Here is a 21676-nt window from a genome sequence, read left to right on the forward strand (position 1 = left end):
TGTTGTGGGAAAGCTTCCCCGTCCTGTCCATCTGAGCACCATTTGCCACATCCACTTCCACGAATCAAATGATATGCTTCTCACTCACAGCAATCTTCACCGCAAGCGTCTCTGCACTTGGAATGACCGCTGGTGTTGAAGGAACTCTCTTGGGTGAAACGCTTGCAGACCCGTCCGTCTCCACAGGTCTGGTACTGGAAATCTGAAAATCTTCCTTGTGATGTGCGTCAACCTGATTGCTACTGCTATTCTTTTTATATGACTCTATGTTAGCCAAGCGTTTTAAGGGATCTGGTGCCCAAAAGTGCCAGAAGATGTCTGGGAACAAAGACACTAGTGACTCTACCGACCTGGGTCTTGTTCCCAGGACACTGAATGACAACTGCATAGGAAATTTGCTTCATCTAGCCTGTCAGTTACACATCTCATTTCCCCTGTTAGAAACCCCCTTCCTCTGCAGTCTGAAAGGCTGTCATTCCAAATCACCTTGAGAAACGCAGAGCGTAGCACTGTGAGAACGAAATCGTGGTTGGTGAGTTGAGAAATGGAAGGCAAACCTTTCAGAACCTGCTTGGACGAAGCTGGATGAGAGCTGGCCGTTCCCAAAGATTTGTGGGTATCACATTGCTCTCCTCTACCTCGTCAGTTGCACGTGTACATCCCGTGTGGGGCCAGCCTGGCCGTGCTTTCCGCCCAGGGCTTCATTACCCCGTTTCGAATACGGAACACAGAGATCGGGGCAGCAGGAAGGCAGCTCTGCGAAAGTGCTATTTCCACGTCTCCAAAATAATTGGCTCCTTGTCTTGAACTCCGTGGCAAAACTCCACACCCAGAAAGGGCAAGGGGCGTAACACAACTTTCACCTAGCTAGAAGGGCACATAACCATTTCCCATAAGGGCGATATATTTCTCAGGCCACCAGTAAGGTTTTGCCAGACACGTGGCTTCACACACCCTGCCAGACGCACGGCCACATGCCCGTTACCGATACGTGCGGTTCGGTTATGTAGCTGAAACCACCTGGTGGATGACACCTTCAGTATGGGACCACTGCAGGCATTTTTAGTAGTGTGCATCACGTTTCTATCCTCTAGCCCATAACGGACTTCTGCATTTCCTCTCAGAGCAACACGTTCCTACATGCCCTCTGTGGAGAGGCATGAGCCTCGTTCCGTCCGTGGGACTTGAGCCCACTTTGTTAGCTTCTCTCAGCTTCTAAAGACCAAAGAGATAGAGTGTCTGTGTATGGAAGTTTCGAAAGTAATCGCTTCATGTGTCCCACAAGAGGGACAGCTTCTGGTCACTAAAGGAGCACTGTGGGGAAACCATGGTTCCGAGAGCTGACATCAAAGGGATCCCGTTCCTTAGGAAATTCTTCATGGTATGAGGGTGGAGATAGCACAAGCTGCCCTTGGCCTGAGGACCGTGCTTCTGTGGAGCTACAAGTCAGAGGGAGACACCTCTGCAAAAACTCCGTGGAGAAGCCTCTGAAATGACAAATCTTTTACCTCTGCCATTAGGCTCAGGGGCAAACGTGTGAACGTAACTTCTGTTTCCCGTGGCACGACCTCCTACAGAGAGACATTGCCATACTTTGCAGAGGTACGCCACCAGCACGTGGCCAAGTGCCTTGAAAAGAGTTTGCACCGTGTGGGCTTCAGAGCCAAGCCCTTAGAGCGCGTTATTTGAACCCCTGTGCAAGTCGGGTACCACAGTTCTCGCATAGATGACACTATGTTCTCGAACCAAGGAGTATGTGGTTCCTTCAGGGAACGCCCCATGGTATACCATGCATCCGCCCAGCCAACCTCAGTCATGAGCATTTCTGAGCAGGGGAGCAACTCGTCTCCCTTACCAGGGGAAAGGCCTCCTTTGCAGTGGGCTTGAGGCCACAGTGGCAAGAAGTGTTTGTAGTGTTCCCTCCTGTGATCGGAAGTGATCTGTGTGAACACAGGTCACCTTAAGCCTCACTCCAAGGACTTTCTGCAGTCAAGGAACAAACACCAACCCAGGATTTCTTTCTCGCACACAGCAATACACTAACCCCGGAATTCCATGTAGGAGCAGCACCCTGCAACTTGTTTTGGGATGCCTTTCTCGTCCCGTCCACCTGAGCACCCTTTGCTACACTGCAATTCCAAGAAGCATGTAAAATGATACGTTTGCACTCACAGCACTCTTCACCGCAGGTGACACTGCCCTCGTTATAACCTCCAGTGTTGAAGGAACCCTCTTGTGCGAAACGCTTGCAGAAACGTCTCCACTGGGCTTGGTATCGGAAGTCTGCAGGGTTTCTTTGTGATGTGTGTCCACCTGTTTTCTCCTGCTCTCCTCTGTATGAGGCTCTGTGCTATCAACGTGTTTTAAGAGTGCCGATGCACCACAGTGCCAGACAATATCTGGGACCAAAGACACTATGTGCTGGCCCGACCTCACTCCTGTTCCCAATACACTGAAGGACAACTGCAGAGGAAATTTTCTTCATCTAGCCTGTCAGGTACACATCCCCTTTACCCTGTGAGAAACTCCCTTCCTGTGCAGTCTGCAGGGCTGTCATTCCATATCAGCTTGAGAAACACGGAACGAAGCACTGTTTGCACACACTTGTGCTTTGCGTGTTGAGAAAAGGTGCACAATCCTTTCAGAACCTGCTTGGAGCAAGCTGGATGAGAACTGGCCAATCCTGAAAGAATTGTGGGTACCAAATTGTTTTCCTCTAGCTCGTCAGTTGCAGGTGCACATCCCGTCTGGGACGAGCCTGCTCGTACCTCCGGCCAAGGCTTCTTTTATTCTATTTCGAATATGGAACACAGACCTCATGGTAGCATTAAGGCATCTCTGTGAAATTGCTCTTTCCGGGTCTCCAAGATCAGTGGCTCCTTGTCTTGACCTCATGGCAAAACTCCAAATCCAGAAAGGGCTAAGTGTGTAACTTACATTTCACATAGCTGGAAGGGCACATACCCATTTCCCATAAGGGGGACACATTTGCCAGGCCATCAGTAAGGTTTTGCTGAGCACATGGCTTCACACACACTGCCAGGCGCAGGGGCACATGTCCGTTACTGCTACATGCCGTTCGCTTATGTAGTAGAAACCACCCAGTGCATGACAGTTTCCGTATGGGAGCACTCCAGGGATTTCTATCAGCATGCATCACGTTTCTCTCCTATAGCCCATAACGGACTTCTGCACTCCTTCTGGGAGCAACACATTTCATCATGACCTCTGTGGAGAGGCATGAGCCTCTTATCGCCCATGGGACTTGGCCTACTTGGTTAGCTTCGCTCAGCTTCCAAAGACCAAAGAGATAGAGTGTATGGGTTTGGAAGGTTCGAAAGTAAGCGCCTCATGTGTCCCACATGAGGGATAGCTTCTGGTTACTAAAGGAGCACTCTCGGGAGACCTTGGTTCCGAGAGCTGATATCAAAGGGATCCCGTTCCTTCGGAGATGGTTCATGGTATGAGGGTGGAGACACCACCATCTGCCCTGGGCCTGAGGTCCAAGCTTGTGTGGAGCTTCAAGTCAAAGGCAGGCACCTCTCCAAAATTTCGGTGGAGAATCCTCTGAAATGATCCAGCTTTTGCTTCTGCCACTAGGCTCAGGGGCGAAAGTGTGAACGAAATTTGTGTTCCCAGTAGGAAGAACCCTTACAGAGTGTAATTACCATGCTTTGCAGAGGTGGGCCACCAGCACGTGGCCAAGCGCCCCTAAAAGTCTTGCATCGTATGGGCTTCAGAACCGAGCCCTTAACGCAACTTATGGGAGCCCCCGAGCAAACCGGGTACCACAGTTCTCGCATAGATTACACTATGTTCTAGAACCTGGGACTATGTGTTTCCTGCTGGGAAAGCAACATGGTATACCCGTGCTTAAGTCCAGCCCACCTCGTCATGAGCTTTTCTGAGCTGGGAGGCAACTCTTTTCCCATGCCTCGGCAAAGGCCTCCTTTGCAATGGACTCGCGGCCACTGTGCCAAGAAGTGTTTGCGATGTTCCCTCCTGTGATCGGAATCGGTTTGTGTGAACACCGGTCACCTCAAGCCTCACTCGGTAAGGGCTTCCCACACTCAAGGAACAAACAGGAACCCAGGATTTCTTTCTTGCACACAGCAGTGAACAAATCCCCGAATTCCATGTAGGAGCAGCACCCTTCAACTTGTTGTGGGAAAGCTTCCCCGTCCTGTCCATCTGAGCACCATTTGCCACATCCACTTCCACGAATCAAATGATATGCTTCTCACTCAGAGCAATCTTCACCGCAAGCGTCTCTGCACTTGGAATGACCGCTGGTGTTGAAGGAACTCTCTTGGGTGAAACGCTTGCAGACCCGTCCGTCTCCACAGGTCGGGTACTGGAAATCTGAAAATCTTCCTTGTGATGTGAGTCAACCTGATTGCTACTGCTATTCTTTTTATATGACTCTATGTTAGCCAAGCGTTTTAAGGGATCTGGTGCCCAAAAGTGCCAGAAGATGTCTGGGAACAAAGACACTAGTGACTCTACCGACCTGGGTCTTGTTCCCAGGACACTGAATGACAACTGCATAGGAAATTTGCTTCATCTAGCCTGTCAGTTACACATCTCATTTCCCCTGTTAGAAACCCCCTTCCTCTGCAGTCTGAAAGGCTGTCATTCCAAATCACCTTGAGAAACGCAGAGCGTAGCACTGTGAGAACGAAATCGTGGTTGGTGAGTTGAGAAATGGAAGGCAAACCTTTCAGAACCTGCTTGGACTAAGCTGGATGAGAGCTGGCCGTTCCCAAAGATTTGTGGGTATCACATTGCTCTCCTCTACCTCGTCAGTTGCACGTGCACATCCCGTGTGGGGCCAGCCTGGCCGTGCTTTCCGCCCAGGGCTTCATTACCCCGTTTCGAATACGGAACACAGAGATCGGGGCAGCAGGAAGGCAGCTCTGCGAAAGTGCTATTTCCACGTCTCCAAAATAATTGGCTCCTTGTCTTGAACTCCGTGGCAAAACTCCACACCCAGAAAGGGCAAGGGGCGTAACACAACTTTCACCTAGCTAGAAGGGCACATAACCATTTCCCATAAGGGCGATATATTTCCCAGGCCACCAGTAAGGTTTTGCCAGACACGTGGCTTCACACACCCTGCCAGACGCACGGCCACATGCCCGTTACCGATACGTGCGGTTCGGTTATGTAGCTGAAACCACCTGGTGGATGACACCTTCAGTATGGGACCACTGCAGGCATTTTTAGTAGTGTGCATCACGTTTCTATCCTCTAGCCCATAACGGACTTCTGCATTTCCTCTCAGAGCAACACGTTCCTACATGCCCTCTGTGGAGAGGCATGAGCCTCGTTCCGTCCGTGGGACTTGAGCCCACTTTGTTAGCTTCTCTCAGCTTCTAAAGACCAAAGAGATAGAGTGTCTGTGTACGGAAGTTTCGAAAGTAATCGCTTCATGTGTCCCACAAGAGGGACAGCTTCTGGTCACTAAAGGAGCACTGTGGGGAAACCATGGTTCCGAGAGCTGACATCAAAGGGATCCCGTTCCTTAGGAAATTCTTCATGGTATGAGGGTGGAGATAGCACAAGCTGCCCTTGGCCTGAGGACCGTGCTTCTGTGGAGCTACAAGTCAGAGGGAGACACCTCTGCAAAAACTCCGTGGAGAAGCCTCTGAAATGACAAATCTTTTACCTCTGCCATTAGGCTCAGGGGCAAACGTGTGAACGTAACTTCTGTTTCCCGTGGCACGACCTCCTACAGAGAGACATTGCCATACTTTGCAGAGGTACGCCACCAGCACGTGGCCAAGTGCCTTGAAAAGAGTTTGCACCGTGTGGGCTTCAGAGCCAAGCCCTTAGAGCGCGTTATTTGAACCCCTGTGCAAGTCGGGTACCACAGTTCTCGCATAGATGACACTATGTTCTCGAACCAAGGAGTATGTGGTTCCTTCAGGGAACGCCCCATGGTATACCATGCATCCGCCCAGCCAACCTCAGTCATGAGCATTTCTGAGCAGGGGAGCAACTCGTCTCCCTTACCAGGGGAAAGGACTCCTTTGCAGTGGGCTTGAGGCCACAGTGGCAAGAAGTGTTTGTAGTGTTCCCTCCTGTGATCGGAAGTGATCTGTGTGAACACAGGTCACCTTAAGCCTCACTCCAAGGACTTTCTGCAGTCAAGGAACAAACACCAACCCAGGATTTCTTTCTCGCACACAGCAATACACTAACCCCGGAATTCCATGTAGGAGCAGCACCCTGCAACTTGTTTTGGGATGCCTTTCTCGTCCCGTCCACCTGAGCACCCTTTGCTACACTGCAATTCCAAGAAGCATGTAAAATGATACGTTTGCACTCACAGCACTCTTCACCGCAGGTGACACTGCCCTCGTTATAACCTCCAGTGTTGAAGGAACCCTCTTGGGCGAAACGCTTGCAGAAACGTCTCCACTGGGCTTGGTATCGGAAGTCTGCAGGGTTTCTTTGTGATGTGTGTCCACCTGTTTTCTCCTGCTCTCCTCTGTATGAGGCTCTGTGCTATCAACGTGTTTTAAGAGTGCCGATGCACCACATTGCCAGACAGTATCTGGGACCAAAGACACTATGTGGTGACCCGACCTCACTCCTCTTCCCAATACACTGAAGGACAACTGCAGAGGAAATTTTCTTCATCTAGCCTGTCAGGTACACATCCCCTTTACCCTGTGAGAAACTCCCTTCCTGTGCAGTCTGCAGGGCTGTCATTCCATATCAGCTTGAGAAACACGGAACGAAGCACTGTTTGCACACACTTGTGCTTTGCGTGTTGAGAAAAGGTGCACAATCCTTTCAGAACCTGCTTGGAGCAAGCTGGATGAGAACTGGCCAATCCTGAAAGAATTGTGGGTACCAAATTGTTTTCCTCTAGCTCGTCAGTTGCAGGTGCACATCCCGTCTGGGACGAGCCTGCTCATGCCTCCGGCCAAGGCTTCTTTTATTCTATTTCGAATATGGAACACAGACCTCATGGTAGCATTAAGGCATCTCTGTGAAATTGCTCTTTCCGGGTCTCCAAGATCAGTGGCTCCTTGTCTTGACCTCATGGCAAAACTCCAAATCCAGAAAGGGCTAAGTGTGTAACTTTCTTTTCACATAGCTGGAAGGGCACATACCCATTTCCCATAAGGGGGACACATTTGCCAGGCCATCAGTAAGGTTTTGCTGAGCACATGGTTTCACACACACTGCCAGGCGCAGGGGCACATGTCCGTTACCGCTACATGCCGTTCGCTTATGTAGTAGAAACCACCCAGTGCATGACAGTTTCCGTATGGGAGCACTCCAGGGATTTCTATCAGCATGCATCACGTTTCTCTCCTATAGCCCATAACGGACTTCTGCACTCCTTCTGGGAGCAACACATTTCATCATGACCTCTGTGGAGAGGCATGAGCCTCTTATCGCCCATGGGACTTGGCCTACTTGGTTAGCTTCGCTCAGCTTCCAAAGACCAAAGAGATAGAGTGTATGGGTTTGGAAGGTTCGAAAGTAATCGCCTCATGTGTCCCACATGAGGGATAGCTTCTGGTTACTAAAGGAGCACTCTCGGGAGACCTTGGTTCCGAGAGCTGATATCAAAGGGATCCCGTTCCTTCGGAGATGGTTCATGGTATGAGGGTGGAGACACCACCATCTGCCCTGGGCCTGAGGTCCAAGCTTGTGTGGAGCTTCAAGTCAAAGGCAGGCACCTCTCCAAAATTTCGGTGGAGAATCCTCTGAAATGATCCAGCTTTTGCTTCTGCCACTAGGCTCAGGGGCGAAAGTGTGAACGAAATTTGTGTTCCCAGTAGGAAGAACCCTTACAGAGTGTAATTACCATGCTTTGCAGAGGTGGGCCACCAGCACGTGGCCAAGCGCCCCTAAAAGTCTTGCATCGTATGGGCTTCAGAACCGAGCCCTTAACGCAACTTATGGGAGCCCCCGAGCAAACCGGGTACCACAGTTCTCGCATAGATTACACTATGTTCTAGAACCTGGGACTATGTGTTTCCTGCTGGGAAAGCAACATGGTATACCCGTGCTTAAGTCCAGCCCACCTCGTCATGAGCTTTTCTGAGCTGGGAGGCAACTCTTTTCCCATGCCTCGGCAAAGGCCTCCTTTGCAATGGACTCGCGGCCGCTGTGCCAAGAAGTGTTTGCGATGTTCCCTCCTGTGATCGGAATCGGTTTGTGTGAACACCGGTCACCTCAAGCCTCACTCGGTAAGGGCTTCCCACACTCAAGGAACAAACAGGAACCCAGGATTTCTTTCTTGCACACAGCAGTGAACAAATCCCCGAATTCCATGTAGGAGCAGCACCCTTCAACTTGTTGTGGGAAAGCTTCCCCGTCCCGTCCATCTGAGCACCATTTGCCACATCCACTTCCACGAATCATGTACAAATGATATGCTTCTCACTCACAGCAATCTTCACCGCAAGCGTCTCTGCACTTGGAATGACCGCTGGTGTTGAAGGAACTCTCTTGGGTGAAACGCTTGCAAGCGTCTCTGCACTTGGAATGACCGCTGGTGTTGAAGGAACTCTCTTGGGTGAAACGCTTGCAGACCCGTCCGTCTCCACAGGTCTGGTACTGGAAATCTGAAAATCTTCCTTGTGATGTGCGTCAACCTGATTGCTACTGCTATTCTTTTTATATGACTCTATGTTAGCCAAGCGTTTTAAGGGATCTGGTGCCCAAAAGTGCCAGAAGATGTCTGGGAACAAAGACACTAGTGACTCTACCGACCAGGGTCTTGTTCCCAGGACACTGAATGACAACTGCATAGGAAATTTCCTTCATCTAGCCTGTCAGTTACACATCTCATTTCCCCTGTTAGAAACCCCCTTCCTCTGCAGTCTGAAAGGCTGTCATTCCAAATCACCTTGAGAAACGCAGAGCGTAGCACTGTGAGAACGAAACCGTGGTTGGTGAGTTGAGAAATGGAAGGCAAACCTTTCAGAACCTGCTTGGACGAAGCTGGATGAGAGCTGGCCGTTCCCAAAGATTTGTGGGTATCACATTGCTCTCCTCTAGCTCGTCAGTTGCACGTGCACATCCCGTGTGGGGCCAGCCTGGCCGTGCTTTCCGCCCAGGGCTTCATTACCCCGTTTCGAATACGGAACACAGAGATCGGGGCAGCAGGAAGGCAGCTCTGCGAAAGTGCTATTTCCACGTCTCCAAAATAATTGGCTCCTTGTCTTGAACTCCGCGGCAAAACTCCACACCCAGAAAGGGCAAGGGGCGTAACACAACTTTCACCTAGCTAGAAGGGCACATAACCATTTCCCATAAGGGCGATATATTTCCCAGGCCACCAGTAAGGTTTTGCCAGACACGTGGCTTCACACACCCTGCCAGACGCAGGGCCACATGCCCGTTACCGATACGTGTGGTTCGGTTATGTAGCTGAAACCACCTGGTGGATGACACATTCAGTATGGGACCACTGCAGGCATTTTTAGTAGTGTGCATCACGTTTCTATCCTCTAGCCCATAACGGACTTCTGCATTTCCTCTCAGAACAACACTTTCCTACATGCCCTCTGTGGAGAGGCATGAGCCTCGTTCCGTCCGTGGGACTTGAGCCCACTTTGTTAGCTTCTCTCAGCTTCTAAAGACCAAAGAGATAGAGTGTCTGTGTACGGAAGTTTCGAAAGTAATCGCTTCATGTGTCCCACAAGAGGGACAGCTTCTGGTCACTAAAGGAGCACTGTGGGGAAACCATGGTTCCGAGAGCTGACATCAAAGGGATCCCGTTCCTTAGGAAATTCTTCATGGTATGAGGGTGGAGATAGCACAAGCTGCCCTTGGCCTGAGGACCGTGCTTCTGTGGAGCTACAAGTCAGAGGGAGACACCTCTGCAAAAACTCCGTGGAGAAGCCTCTGAAATGACAAATCTTTTACCTCTGCCATTAGGCTCAGGGGCAAACGTGTGAACGTAACTTCTGTTTCCCGTGGCACGACCTCCTACAGAGAGACATTGCCATACTTTGCAGAGGTACGCCACCAGCACGTGGCCAAGTGCCTTGAAAAGAGTTTGCACCGTGTGGGCTTCAGAGCCAAGCCCTTAGAGCGCGTTATTTGAACCCCTGTGCAAGTCGGGTACCACAGTTCTCGCATAGATGACACTATGTTCTCGAACCAAGGAGTATGTGGTTCCTTCAGGGAAAGCCACATGGTATACCATGCATCCGCCCAGCCAACCTCAGTCATGAGCATTTCTGAGCAGGGGAGCAACTCGTCTCCCTTACCAGGGGAAAGGCCTCCTTTGCAGTGGGCTTGAGGCCACAGTGGCAAGAAGTGTTTGTAGTGTTCCCTCCTGTGATCGGAAGTGATCTGTGTGAACACAGGTCACCTTAAGCCTCACTCCAAGGACTTTCTGCAGTCAAGGAACAAACACCAACCCAGGATTTCTTTCTCGCACACAGCAATACACTAAGCCCGGAATTCCATGTAGGAGCAGCACCCTGCAACTTGTTTTGGGAAGCCTTTCTCGTCCCGTCCACCTGAGCACCCTTTGCTACACTGCAATTCCAAGAAGCATGTAAAATGATACGTTTGCCCTCACAGCACTCTTCACCGCAGGTGACACTGCCCTCGTTATAACCTCCAGTGTTGAAGGAACCCTCTTGGGCGAAACGCTTGCAGAAACGTCTCCACTGGGCTTGGTATCGGAAGTCTGCAGGGTTTCTTTGTGATGTGTGTCCACCTGTTTTCTCCTGCTCTCCTCTGTATGAGGCTCTGTGCTATCAACGTGTTTTAAGGGTGCCGATGCACCACAGTGCCAGACAATATCTGGGACCAAAGACACTATGTGCTGGCCCGACCTCACTCCTGTTTCCAATACACTGAAGGACAACTGCAGAGGAAATTTTCTTCATCTAGCCTGTTAGGTACACATCCCTTTTTCCCTGTGAGAAACTCCCTTCCAGTGCAGTCTGCAGGGCTGTCATTCCATATCAGCTTGAGAAACACGGAACGAAGCACTGTTTGCACACACTTGTGCTTTGCGTGTTGAGAAAAGGTGCGCAATCCTTTCAGAACCTGCTTGGAGCAAGCTGGATGAGAACTGGCCAATCCTGAAAGAATTGTGGGTACCAAATTGTTTTCCTCTAGCTCGTCAGTTGCAGGTGCACATCCCGTCTGGGACGAGCCTGCTCGTACCTCCGGCCAAGGCTTCTTTTATTCTATTTCGAATATGGAACACAGACCTCATGGTAGCATTAAGGCATCTCTGTGAAATTGCTCTTTCCGGGTCTCCAAGATCAGTGGCTCCTTGTCTTGACCTCATGGCAAAACTCCAAATCCAGAAAGGGCTAAGTGTGTAACTTACATTTCACATAGCTGGAAGGGCACATACCCATTTCCCATAAGGGGGACACATTTGCCAGGCCATCAGTAAGGTGTTGCTGAGCACATGGCTTCACACACACTGCCAGGCGCAGGGGCACATGTCCGTTACCGCTACATGCCGTTCGCTTATGTAGTAGAAACCACCCAGTGCATGACAGTTTCCGTATGGGAGCACTCCAGGGATTTCTATCAGCATGCATCACGTTTCTCTCCTATAGCCCATAACGGACTTCTGCACTCCTTCTGGGAGCAACACATTTCATCATGACCTCTGTGGAGAGGCATGAGCCTCTTATCGCCCATGGGACTTGACCTACTTGGTTAGCTTCGCTCAGCTTCCAAAGACCAAAGAGATAGAGTGTATGGGTTTGGAAGGTTCGAAAGTAATCGCCTCATGTGTCCCACATGAGGGATAGCTTCTGGTTACTAAAGGAGCATTCTCGGGAGACCTTGGTTCCGAGAGCTGATATCAAAGGGATCCCGTTCCTTCGGAGATGGTTCATGGTATGAGGGTGGAGACACCACCATCTGCCCTGGGCCTGAGGTCCAAGCTTGTGTGGAGCTTCAAGTCAAAGGCAGGCACCTCTCCAAAAATTCGGTGGAGAATCCTCTGAAATGATCCAGCTTTTGCTTCTGCCTCTGGTCTCAGGGGCGAAAGTGTGAACGTAATTTGTGTTCCCAGTAGGAAGAACCCTTACAGAGTGTAATTATCATGCTTTGCAGAGGTGGGCAACCAGCACGTGGCCAAGCGCCCCTAAAAGTCTTGCATAGTATGGGCTTCAGAACCGAGCCCTTAACGCAACTTATGGGAGCCCCCGAGCAAACCGGGTACCACAGTTCTCGCATAGATTACACTATGTTCTAGAACCTGGGACTATGTGTTTCCTGCTGGGAAAGCAACATGGTATACCCGTGCTTAAGTCCAGCCCACCTCGTCATGAGCTTTTCTGAGCTGGGAGGCAACTCTTTTCCCATGCCTCGGCAAAGGCCTCCTTTGCAATGGACTCGCGGCCACTGTGCCAAGAAGTGTTTGCGATGTTCCCTCCTGTGATCGGAATCGGTTTGTGTGAACACCGGTCACCTCAAGCCTCACTCGGTAAGGGCTTCCCACACTCAAGGAACAAACAGGAACCCCGGATTTCTTTCTTGCACACAGCAGTGAACAAATCCCCGAATTCCATGTAGGAGCAGCACCCTTCAGCTTGTTGTGGGAAAGCTTCCCCGTCCCGTCCATCTGAGCACCATTTGCCACATCCACTTCCACGAATCATGTACAAATGATATGCTTCTCACTCACAGCAATCTTCACCGCAAGCGTCTCTGCACTTGGAATGACCGCTGGTGTTGAAGGAACTCTCTTGGGTGAAACGCTTGCAAGCGTCTCTGCACTTGGAATGACCGCTGGTGTTGAAGGAACTCTCTTGGGTGAAACGCTTGCAGACCCGTCCGTCTCCACAGGTCTGGTACTGGAAATCTGAAAATCTTCCTTGTGATGTGCGTCAACCTGATTGCTACTGCTATTCTTTTTATATGACTCTATGTTAGCCAAGCGTTTTAAGGGATCTGGTGCCCCACAGTGCCAGATGATGTCTGGGAACAAAGACACTAGTGACTCTACCGACCTGGGTCTTGTTCCCAGGACACTGAATGACAACTGCATAGGAAATTTCCTTCATCTAGCCTGTCAGTTACACATCTCATTTCCCCTGTTAGAAACCCCCTTCCTCTGCAGTCTGAAAGGCTGTCATTCCAAATCACCTTGAGAAACGCAGAGCGTAGCACTGTGAGAACGAAACCGTGGTTGGTGAGTTGAGAAATGGAAGGCAAACCTTTCAGAACCTGCTTGGACGAAGCTGGATGAGAGCTGGCCGTTCCCAAAGATTTGTGGGTATCACATTGCTCTCCTCTAGCTCGTCAGTTGCACGTGCACATCCCGTGTGGGGCCAGCCTGGCCGTGCTTTCCGCCCAGGGCTTCATTACCCCGTTTCGAATACGGAACACAGAGATCGGGGCAGCAGGAAGGCAGCTCTGCGAAAGTGCTATTTCCACGTCTCCAAAATAATTGGCTCCTTGTCTTGAACTCCGCGGCAAAACTCCACACCCAGAAAGGGCAAGGGGCGTAACACAACTTTCACCTAGCTAGAAGGGCACATAACCATTTCCCATAAGGGCGATATATTTCCCAGGCCACCAGTAAGGTTTTGCCAGACACGTGGCTTCACACACCCTGCCAGACGCAGGGCCACATGCCCGTTACCGATACGTGCGGTTCGGTTATGTAGCTGAAACCACCTGGTGGATGACACATTCAGTATGGGACCACTGCAGGCATTTTTAGTAGTGTGCATCACGTTTCTATCCTCTAGCCCATAACGGACTTCTGCATTTCCTCTCAGAGCAACACGTTCCTACATGCCCTCTGTGGAGAGGCATGAGCCTCGTTCCGTCCGTGGGACTTGAGCCCACTTTGTTAGCTTCTCTCAGCTTCTAAAGACCAAAGAGATAGAGTGTCTGTGTACGGAAGTTTCGAAAGTAATCGCTTCATGTGTCCCACAAGAGGGACAGCTTCTGGTCACTAAAGGAGCACTGTGGGGAAACCATGGTTCCGAGAGCTGACATCAAAGGGATCCCGTTCCTTAGGAAATTCTTCATGGTATGAGGGTGGAGATAGCACAAGCTGCCCTTGGCCTGAGGACCGTGCTTCTGTGGAGCTACAAGTCAGAGGGAGATACCTCTGCAAAAACTCCGTGGAGAAGCCTCTGAAATGACAAATCTTTTACCTCTGCCATTAGGCTCAGGGGCAAACGTGTGAACGTAACTTCTGTTTCCCGTGGCACGACCTCCTACAGAGAGACATTGCCATACTTTGCAGAGGTACGCCACCAGCACGTGGCCAAGTGCCTTGAAAAGAGTTTGCACCGTGTGGGCTTCAGAGCCAAGCCCTTAGAGCGCGTTATTTGAACCCCTGTGCAAGTCGGGTACCACAGTTCTCGCATAGATGACACTATGTTCTCGAACCAAGGAGTATGTGGTTCCTTCAGGGAACGCCCCATGGTATACCATGCATCCGCCCAGCCAACCTCAGTCATGAGCATTTCTGAGCAGGGGAGCAACTCGTCTCCCTTACCAGGGGAAAGGCCTCCTTTGCAGTGGGCTTGAGGCCACAGTGGCAAGAAGTGTTTGTAGTGTTCCCTCCTGTGATCGGAAGTGATCTGTGTGAACACAGGTCACCTTAAGCCTCACTCCACGGACTTTCTGCAGTCAAGGAACAAACACCAACCCAGGATTTCTTTCTCGCACACAGCAATACACTGAGCCCGGAATTCCATGTAGGAGCAGCACCCTGCAACTTGTTTTGGGAAGCCTTTCTCGTCCCGTCCACCTGAGCACCCTTTGCTACACTGCAATTCCAAGAAGCATGTAAAATGATACGTTTGCACTCACAGCACTCTTCACCGCAGGTGACACTGCCCTCGTTATAACCTCCAGTGTTGAAGGAACCCTCTTGGGCGAAACGCTTGCAGAAACGTCTCCACTGGGCTTGGTATCGGAAGTCTGCAGGGTTTCTTTGTGATGTGTGTCCACCTGTTTTCTCCTGCTCTCCTCTGTATGAGGCTCTGTGCTATCAACGTGTTTTAAGGGTGCCGATGCACCACAGTGCCAGACAATGTCTGGGACCAAAGACACTATGTGCTGGCCCGACCTCACTCCTGTTTCCAATACACTGAAGGACAACTGCAGAGGAAATTTTCTTCATCTAGCCTGTTAGGTACACATCCCTTTTTCCCTGTGAGAAACTCCCTTCCAGTGCAGTCTGCAGGGCTGTCATTCCATATCAGCTTGAGAAACACGGAACGAAGCACTGTTTGCACACACTTGTGCTTTGCGTGTTGAGAAAAGGTGCGCAATCCTTTCAGAACCTGCTTGGAGCAAGCTGGATGAGAACTGGCCAATCCTGAAAGAATTGTGGGTACCAAATTGTTTTCCTCTAGCTCGTCAGTTGCAGGTGCACATCCCGTCTGGGACGAGCCTGCTCGTACCTCCGGCCAAGGCTTCTTTTATTCTATTTCGAATATGGAACACAGACCTCATGGTAGCATTAAGGCATCTCTGTGAAATTGCTCTTTCCGGGTCTCCAAGATCAGTGGCTCCTTGTCTTGACCTCATGGCAAAACTCCAAATCCAGAAAGGGCTAAGTGTGTAACTTACATTTCACATAGCTGGAAGGGCACATACCCATTTCCCATAAGGGGGACACATTTGCCAGGCCATCAGTAAGGTTTTGCTGAGCACATGGCTTCACACACACTGCCAGGCGCAGGGGCACATGTCCGTTACCGCTACATGCCGTTCGCTTATGTAGTAGAAACCACCCAGTGCATGACAGTTTCCGTATGGGAGCACTCCAGGGATTTCTATCAGCATGCATCACGTTTCTCTCCTATAGCCCATAACGGACTTCTGCACTCCTTCTGGGAGCAACACATTTCATCATGACCTCTGTGGAGAGGCATGAGCCTCTTATCGCCCATGGGACTTGGCCTACTTGGTTAGCTTCGCTCAGCTTCCAAAGACCAAAGAGATAGAGTGTATGGGTTTGGAAGGTTCGAAAGTAATCGCCTCATGTGTCCCACATGAGGGATAGCTTCTGGTTACTAAAGGAGCACTCTCGGGAGACCTTGGTTCCGAGAGCTGATATCAAAGGGATCCCGTTCCTTCGGAGATGGTTCATGGTATGAGGGTGGAGACACCACCATCTGCCCTGGGCCTGAGGTCCAAGCTTGTGTGGAGCTTCAAGTCAAAGGCAGGCACCTCTCCAAAAATTCGGTGGAGAATCCTCTGAAATGATCCAGCTTTTGCTTCTGCCTCTGGTCTCAGGGGCGAAAGTGTGAACGAAATTTGTGTTCCCAGTAGGAAGAACCCTTACAGAGTGTAATTATCATGCTTTGCAGAGGTGGGCAACCAGCACGTGGCCAAGCGCCCCTAAAAGTCTTGCATAGTATGGGCTTCAGAACCGAGCCCTTAACGCAACTTATGGGAGCCCCCGAGCAAACCGGGTACCACAGTTCTCGCATAGATTACACTATGTTCTAGAACCTGGGACTATGTGTTTCCTGCTGGGAAAGCAACATGGTATACCCGTGCTTAAGTCCAGCCCACCTCGTCATGAGCTTTTCTGAGCTGGGAGGCAACTCTTTTCCCATGCCTCGGCAAAGGCCTCCTTTGCAATGGACTCGCGGCCACTGTGCCAAGAAGTGTTTGCGATGTTCCCTCCTGTGATCGGAATCGGTTTGTGTGAACACCGGTCACCTCAAGCCTCACTCGGTAAGGGCTTCCCACACTCAAGGAACAAACAGGAACCCAGGATTTCTTTCTTGCACACAGCAGTGAACAAATCCCCGAATTCCATGTAGGAGCAGCACCCTTCAGCTTGTTGTGGGAAAGCTTCCCCGTCCCGTCCATCTGAGCACCATTTGCCACATCCACTTCCACGAATCATGTACAAATGATATGCTTCTCACTCACAGCAATCTTCACCGCAAGCGTCTCTGCACTTGGAATGACCGCTGGTGTTGAAGGAACTCTCTTGGGTGAAACGCTTGCAAGCGTCTCTGCACTTGGAATGACCGCTGGTGTTGAAGGAACTCTCTTGGGTGAAACGCTTGCAGACCCGTCCGTCTCCACAGGTCTGGTACTGGAAATCTGAAAATCTTCCTTGTGATGTGCGTCAACCTGATTGCTACTGCTATTCTTTTTATATGACTCTATGTTAGCCAAGCGTTTTAAGGGATCTGGTGCCCAAAAGTGCCAGAAGATGTCTGGGAACAAAGACACTAGTGACTCTACCGACCTGGGTCTTGTTCCCAGGACACTGAATGACAACTGCATAGGAAATTTCCTTCATCTAGCCTGTCAGTTACACATCTCATTTCCCCTGTTAGAAACCCCCTTCCTCTGCAGTCTGAAAGGCTGTCATTCCAAATCACCTTGAGAAACGCAGAGCGTAGCACTGTGAGAACGAAACCGTGGTTGGTGAGTTGAGAAATGGAAGGCAAACCTTTCAGAACCTGCTTGGACGAAGCTGGATGAGAGCTGGCCTTTCCCAAAGATTTGTGGGTATCACATTGCTCTCCTCTAGCTCGTCAGTTGCACGTGCACATCCCGTGTGGGGCCAGCCTGGCCGTGCTTTCCGCCCAGGGCTTCATTACCCCGTTTCGAATACGGAACACAGAGATCGGGGCAGCAGGAAGGCAGCTCTGCGAAAGTGCTATTTCCACGTCTCCAAAATAATTGGCTCCTTGTCTTGAACTCCGCGGCAAAACTCCACACCCAGAAAGGGCAAGGGGCGTAACACAACTTTCACCTAGCTAGAAGGGCACATAACCATTTCCCATAAGGGCGATATATTTCCCAGGCCACCAGTAAGGTTTTGCCAGACACGTGGCTTCACACACCCTGCCAGACGCAGGGCCACATGCCCGTTACCGATACGTGCGGTTCGGTTATGTACCTGAAACCACCTGGTGGATGACACATTCAGTATGGGACCACTGCAGGCATTTTTAGTAGTGTGCATCACGTTTCTATCCTCTAGCCCATAACGGACTTCTGCATTTCCTCTCAGAGCAACACGTTCCTACATGCCCTCTGTGGAGAGGCATGAGCCTCGTTCCGTCCGTGGGACTTGAGCCCACTTTGTTAGCTTCTCTCAGCTTCTAAAGACCAAAGAGATAGAGTGTCTGTGTACGGAAGTTTCGAAAGTAATCGCTTCATGTGTCCCACAAGAGGGACAGCTTCTGGTCACTAAAGGAGCACTGTGGGGAAACCATGGTTCCGAGAGCTGACATCAAAGGGATCCCGTTCCTTAGGAAATTCTTCATGGTATGAGGGTGGAGATAGCACAAGCTGCCCTTGGCCTGAGGACCGTGCTTCTGTGGAGCTACAAGTCAGAGGGAGACACCTCTGCAAAAACTCCGTGGAGAAGCCTCTGAAATGACAAATCTTTTACCTCTGCCATTAGGCTCAGGGGCAAACGTGTGAACGTAACTTCTGTTTCCCGTGGCACGACCTCCTACAGAGAGACATTGCCATACTTTGCAGAGGTACGCCACCAGCACGTGGCCAAGTGCCTTGAAAAGAGTTTGCACCGTGTGGGCTTCAGAGCCAAGCCCTTAGAGCGCGTTATTTGAACCCCTGTGCAAGTCGGGTACCACAGTTCTCGCATAGATGACACTATGTTCTCGAACCAAGGAGTATGTGGTTCCTTCAGGGAAAGCCACATGGTATACCATGCATCCGCCCAGCCAACCTCAGTCATGAGCATTTCTGAGCAGGGGAGCAACTCGTCTCCCTTACCAGGGGAAAGGCCTCCTTTGCAGTGGGCTTGAGGCCACAGTGGCAAGAAGTGTTTGTAGTGTTCCCTCCTGTGATCGGAAGTGATCTGTGTGAACACAGGTCACCTTAAGCCTCACTCCAAGGACTTTCTGCAGTCAAGGAACAAACACCAACCCAGGATTTCTTTCTCGCACACAGCAATACACTAAGCCCGGAATTCCATGTAGGAGCAGCACCCTGCAACTTGTTTTGGGAAGCCTTTCTCGTCCCGTCCACCTGAGCACCCTTTGCTACACTGCAATTCCAAGAAGCATGTAAAATGATACGTTTGCACTCACAGCACTCTTCACCGCAGGTGACACTGCCCTCGTTATAACCTCCAGTGTTGAAGGAACCCTCTTGGGCGAAACGCTTGCAGAAACGTCTCCACTGGGCTTGGTATCGGAAGTCTGCAGGGTTTCTTTGTGATGTGTGTCCACCTGTTTTCTCCTGCTCTCCTCTGTATGAGGCTCTGTGCTATCAACGTGTTTTAAGGGTGCCGATGCACCACAGTGCCAGACAATATCTGGGACCAAAGACACTATGTGCTGGCCCGACCTCACTCCTGTTTCCAATACACTGAAGGACAACTGCAGAGGAAATTTTCTTCATCTAGCCTGTTAGGTACACATCCCTTTTTCCCTGTGAGAAACTCCCTTCCAGTGCAGTCTGCAGGGCTGTCATTCCATATCAGCTTGAGAAACACGGAACGAAGCACTGTTTGCACACACTTGTGCTTTGCGTGTTGAGAAAAGGTGCGCAATCCTTTCAGAACCTGCTTGGAGCAAGCTGGATGAGAACTGGCCAATCCTGAAAGAATTGTGGGTACCAAATTGTTTTCCTCTAGCTCGTCAGTTGCAGGTGCACATCCCGTCTGGGACGAGCCTGCTCGTACCTCCGGCCAAGGCTTCTTTTATTCTATTTCGAATATGGAACACAGACCTCATGGTAGCATTAAGGCATCTCTGTGAAATTGCTCTTTCCGGGTCTCCAAGATCAGTGGCTCCTTGTCTTGACCTCATGGCAAAACTCCAAATCCAGAAAGGGCTAAGTGTGTAACTTACATTTCACATAGCTGGAAGGGCACATACCCATTTCCCATAAGGGGGACACATTTGCCAGGCCATCAGTAAGGTTTTGCTGAGCACATGGCTTCACACACACTGCCAGGCGCAGGGGCACATGTCCGTTACCGCTACATGCCGTTCGCTTATGTAGTAGAAACCACCCAGTGCATGACAGTTTCCGTATGGGAGCACTCCAGGGATTTCTATCAGCATGCATCACGTTTCTCTCCTATAGCCCATAACGGACTTCTGCACTCCTTCTGGGAGCAACACATTTCATCATGACCTCTGTGGAGAGGCATGAGCCTCTTATCGCCCATGGGACTTGGCCTACTTGGTTAGCTTCGCTCAGCTTCCAAAGACCAAAGAGATAGAGTGTATGGGTTTGGAAGGTTCGAAAGTAATCGCCTCATGTGTCCCACATGAGGGATAGCTTCTGGTTACTAAAGGAGCACTCTCGGGAGACCTTGGTTCCGAGAGCTGATATCAAAGGGATCCCGTTCCTTCGGAGATGGTTCATGGTATGAGGGTGGAGACACCACCATCTGCCCTGGGCCTGAGGTCCAAGCTTGTGTGGAGCTTCAAGTCAAAGGCAGGCACCTCTCCAAAAATTCGGTGGAGAATCCTCTGAAATGATCCAGCTTTTGCTTCTGCCTCTGGTCTCAGGGGCGAAAGTGTGAACGAAATTTGTGTTCCCAGTAGGAAGAACCCTTACAGAGTGTAATTATCATGCTTTGCAGAGGTGGGCAACCAGCACGTGGCCAAGCGCCCCTAAAAGTCTTGCATAGTATGGGCTTCAGAACCGAGCCCTTAACGCAACTTATGGGAGCCCCCGAGCAAACCGGGTACCACAGTTCTCGCATAGATTACACTATGTTCTAGAACCTGGGACTATGTGTTTCCTGCTGGGAAAGCAACATGGTATACCCGTGCTTAAGTCCAGCCCACCTCGTCATGAGCTTTTCTGAGCTGGGAGGCAACTCTTTTCCCATGCCTCGGCAAAGGCCTCCTTTGCAATGGACTCGCGGCCACTGTGCCAAGAAGTGTTTGCAATGTTCCCTCCTGTGATCGGAATCGGTTTGTGTGAACACCGGTCACCTCAAGCCTCACTCGGTAAGGGCTTCCCACACTCAAGGAACAAACAGGAACCCAGGATTTCTTTCTTGCACACAGCAGTGAACAAATCCCCAAATTCCATGTAGGAGCAGCACCCTTCAACTTGTTGTGGGAAAGCTTCCCCGTCCCGTCCATCTGAGCACCATTTGCCACATCCACTTCCACGAATCATGTACAAATGATATGCTTCTCACTCACAGCAATCTTCACCGCAAGCGTCTCTGCACTTGGAATGACCGCTGGTGTTGAAGGAACTCTCTTGGGTGAAACGCTTGCAAGCGTCTCTGCACTTGGAATGACCGCTGGTGTTGAAGGAACTCTCTTGGGTGAAACGCTTGCAGACCCGTCCGTCTCCACAGGTCTGGTACTGGAAATCTGAAAATCTTCCTTGTGATGTGCGTCAACCTGATTGCTACTGCTATTCTTTTTATATGACTCTATGTTAGCCAAGCGTTTTAAGGGATCTGGTGCCCAAAAGTGCCAGAAGATGTCTGGGAACAAAGACACTAGTGACTCTACCGACCTGGGTCTTGTTCCCAGGACACTGAATGACAACTGCATAGGAAATTTCCTTCATCTAGCCTGTCAGTTACACATCTCATTTCCCCTGTTAGAAACCCCCTTCCTCTGCAGTCTGAAAGGCTGTCATTCCAAATCACCTTGAGAAACGCAGAGCGTAGCACTGTGAGAACGAAACCGTGGTTGGTGAGTTGAGAAATGGAAGGCAAACCTTTCAGAACCTGCTTGGACGAAGCTGGATGAGAGCTGGCCGT

This window comes from Balaenoptera acutorostrata, chromosome X, assembly GCF_949987535.1.
Source record: "Balaenoptera acutorostrata chromosome X, mBalAcu1.1, whole genome shotgun sequence".
In the NCBI taxonomy this organism is placed as follows: domain Eukaryota; kingdom Metazoa; phylum Chordata; class Mammalia; order Artiodactyla; family Balaenopteridae; genus Balaenoptera; species Balaenoptera acutorostrata.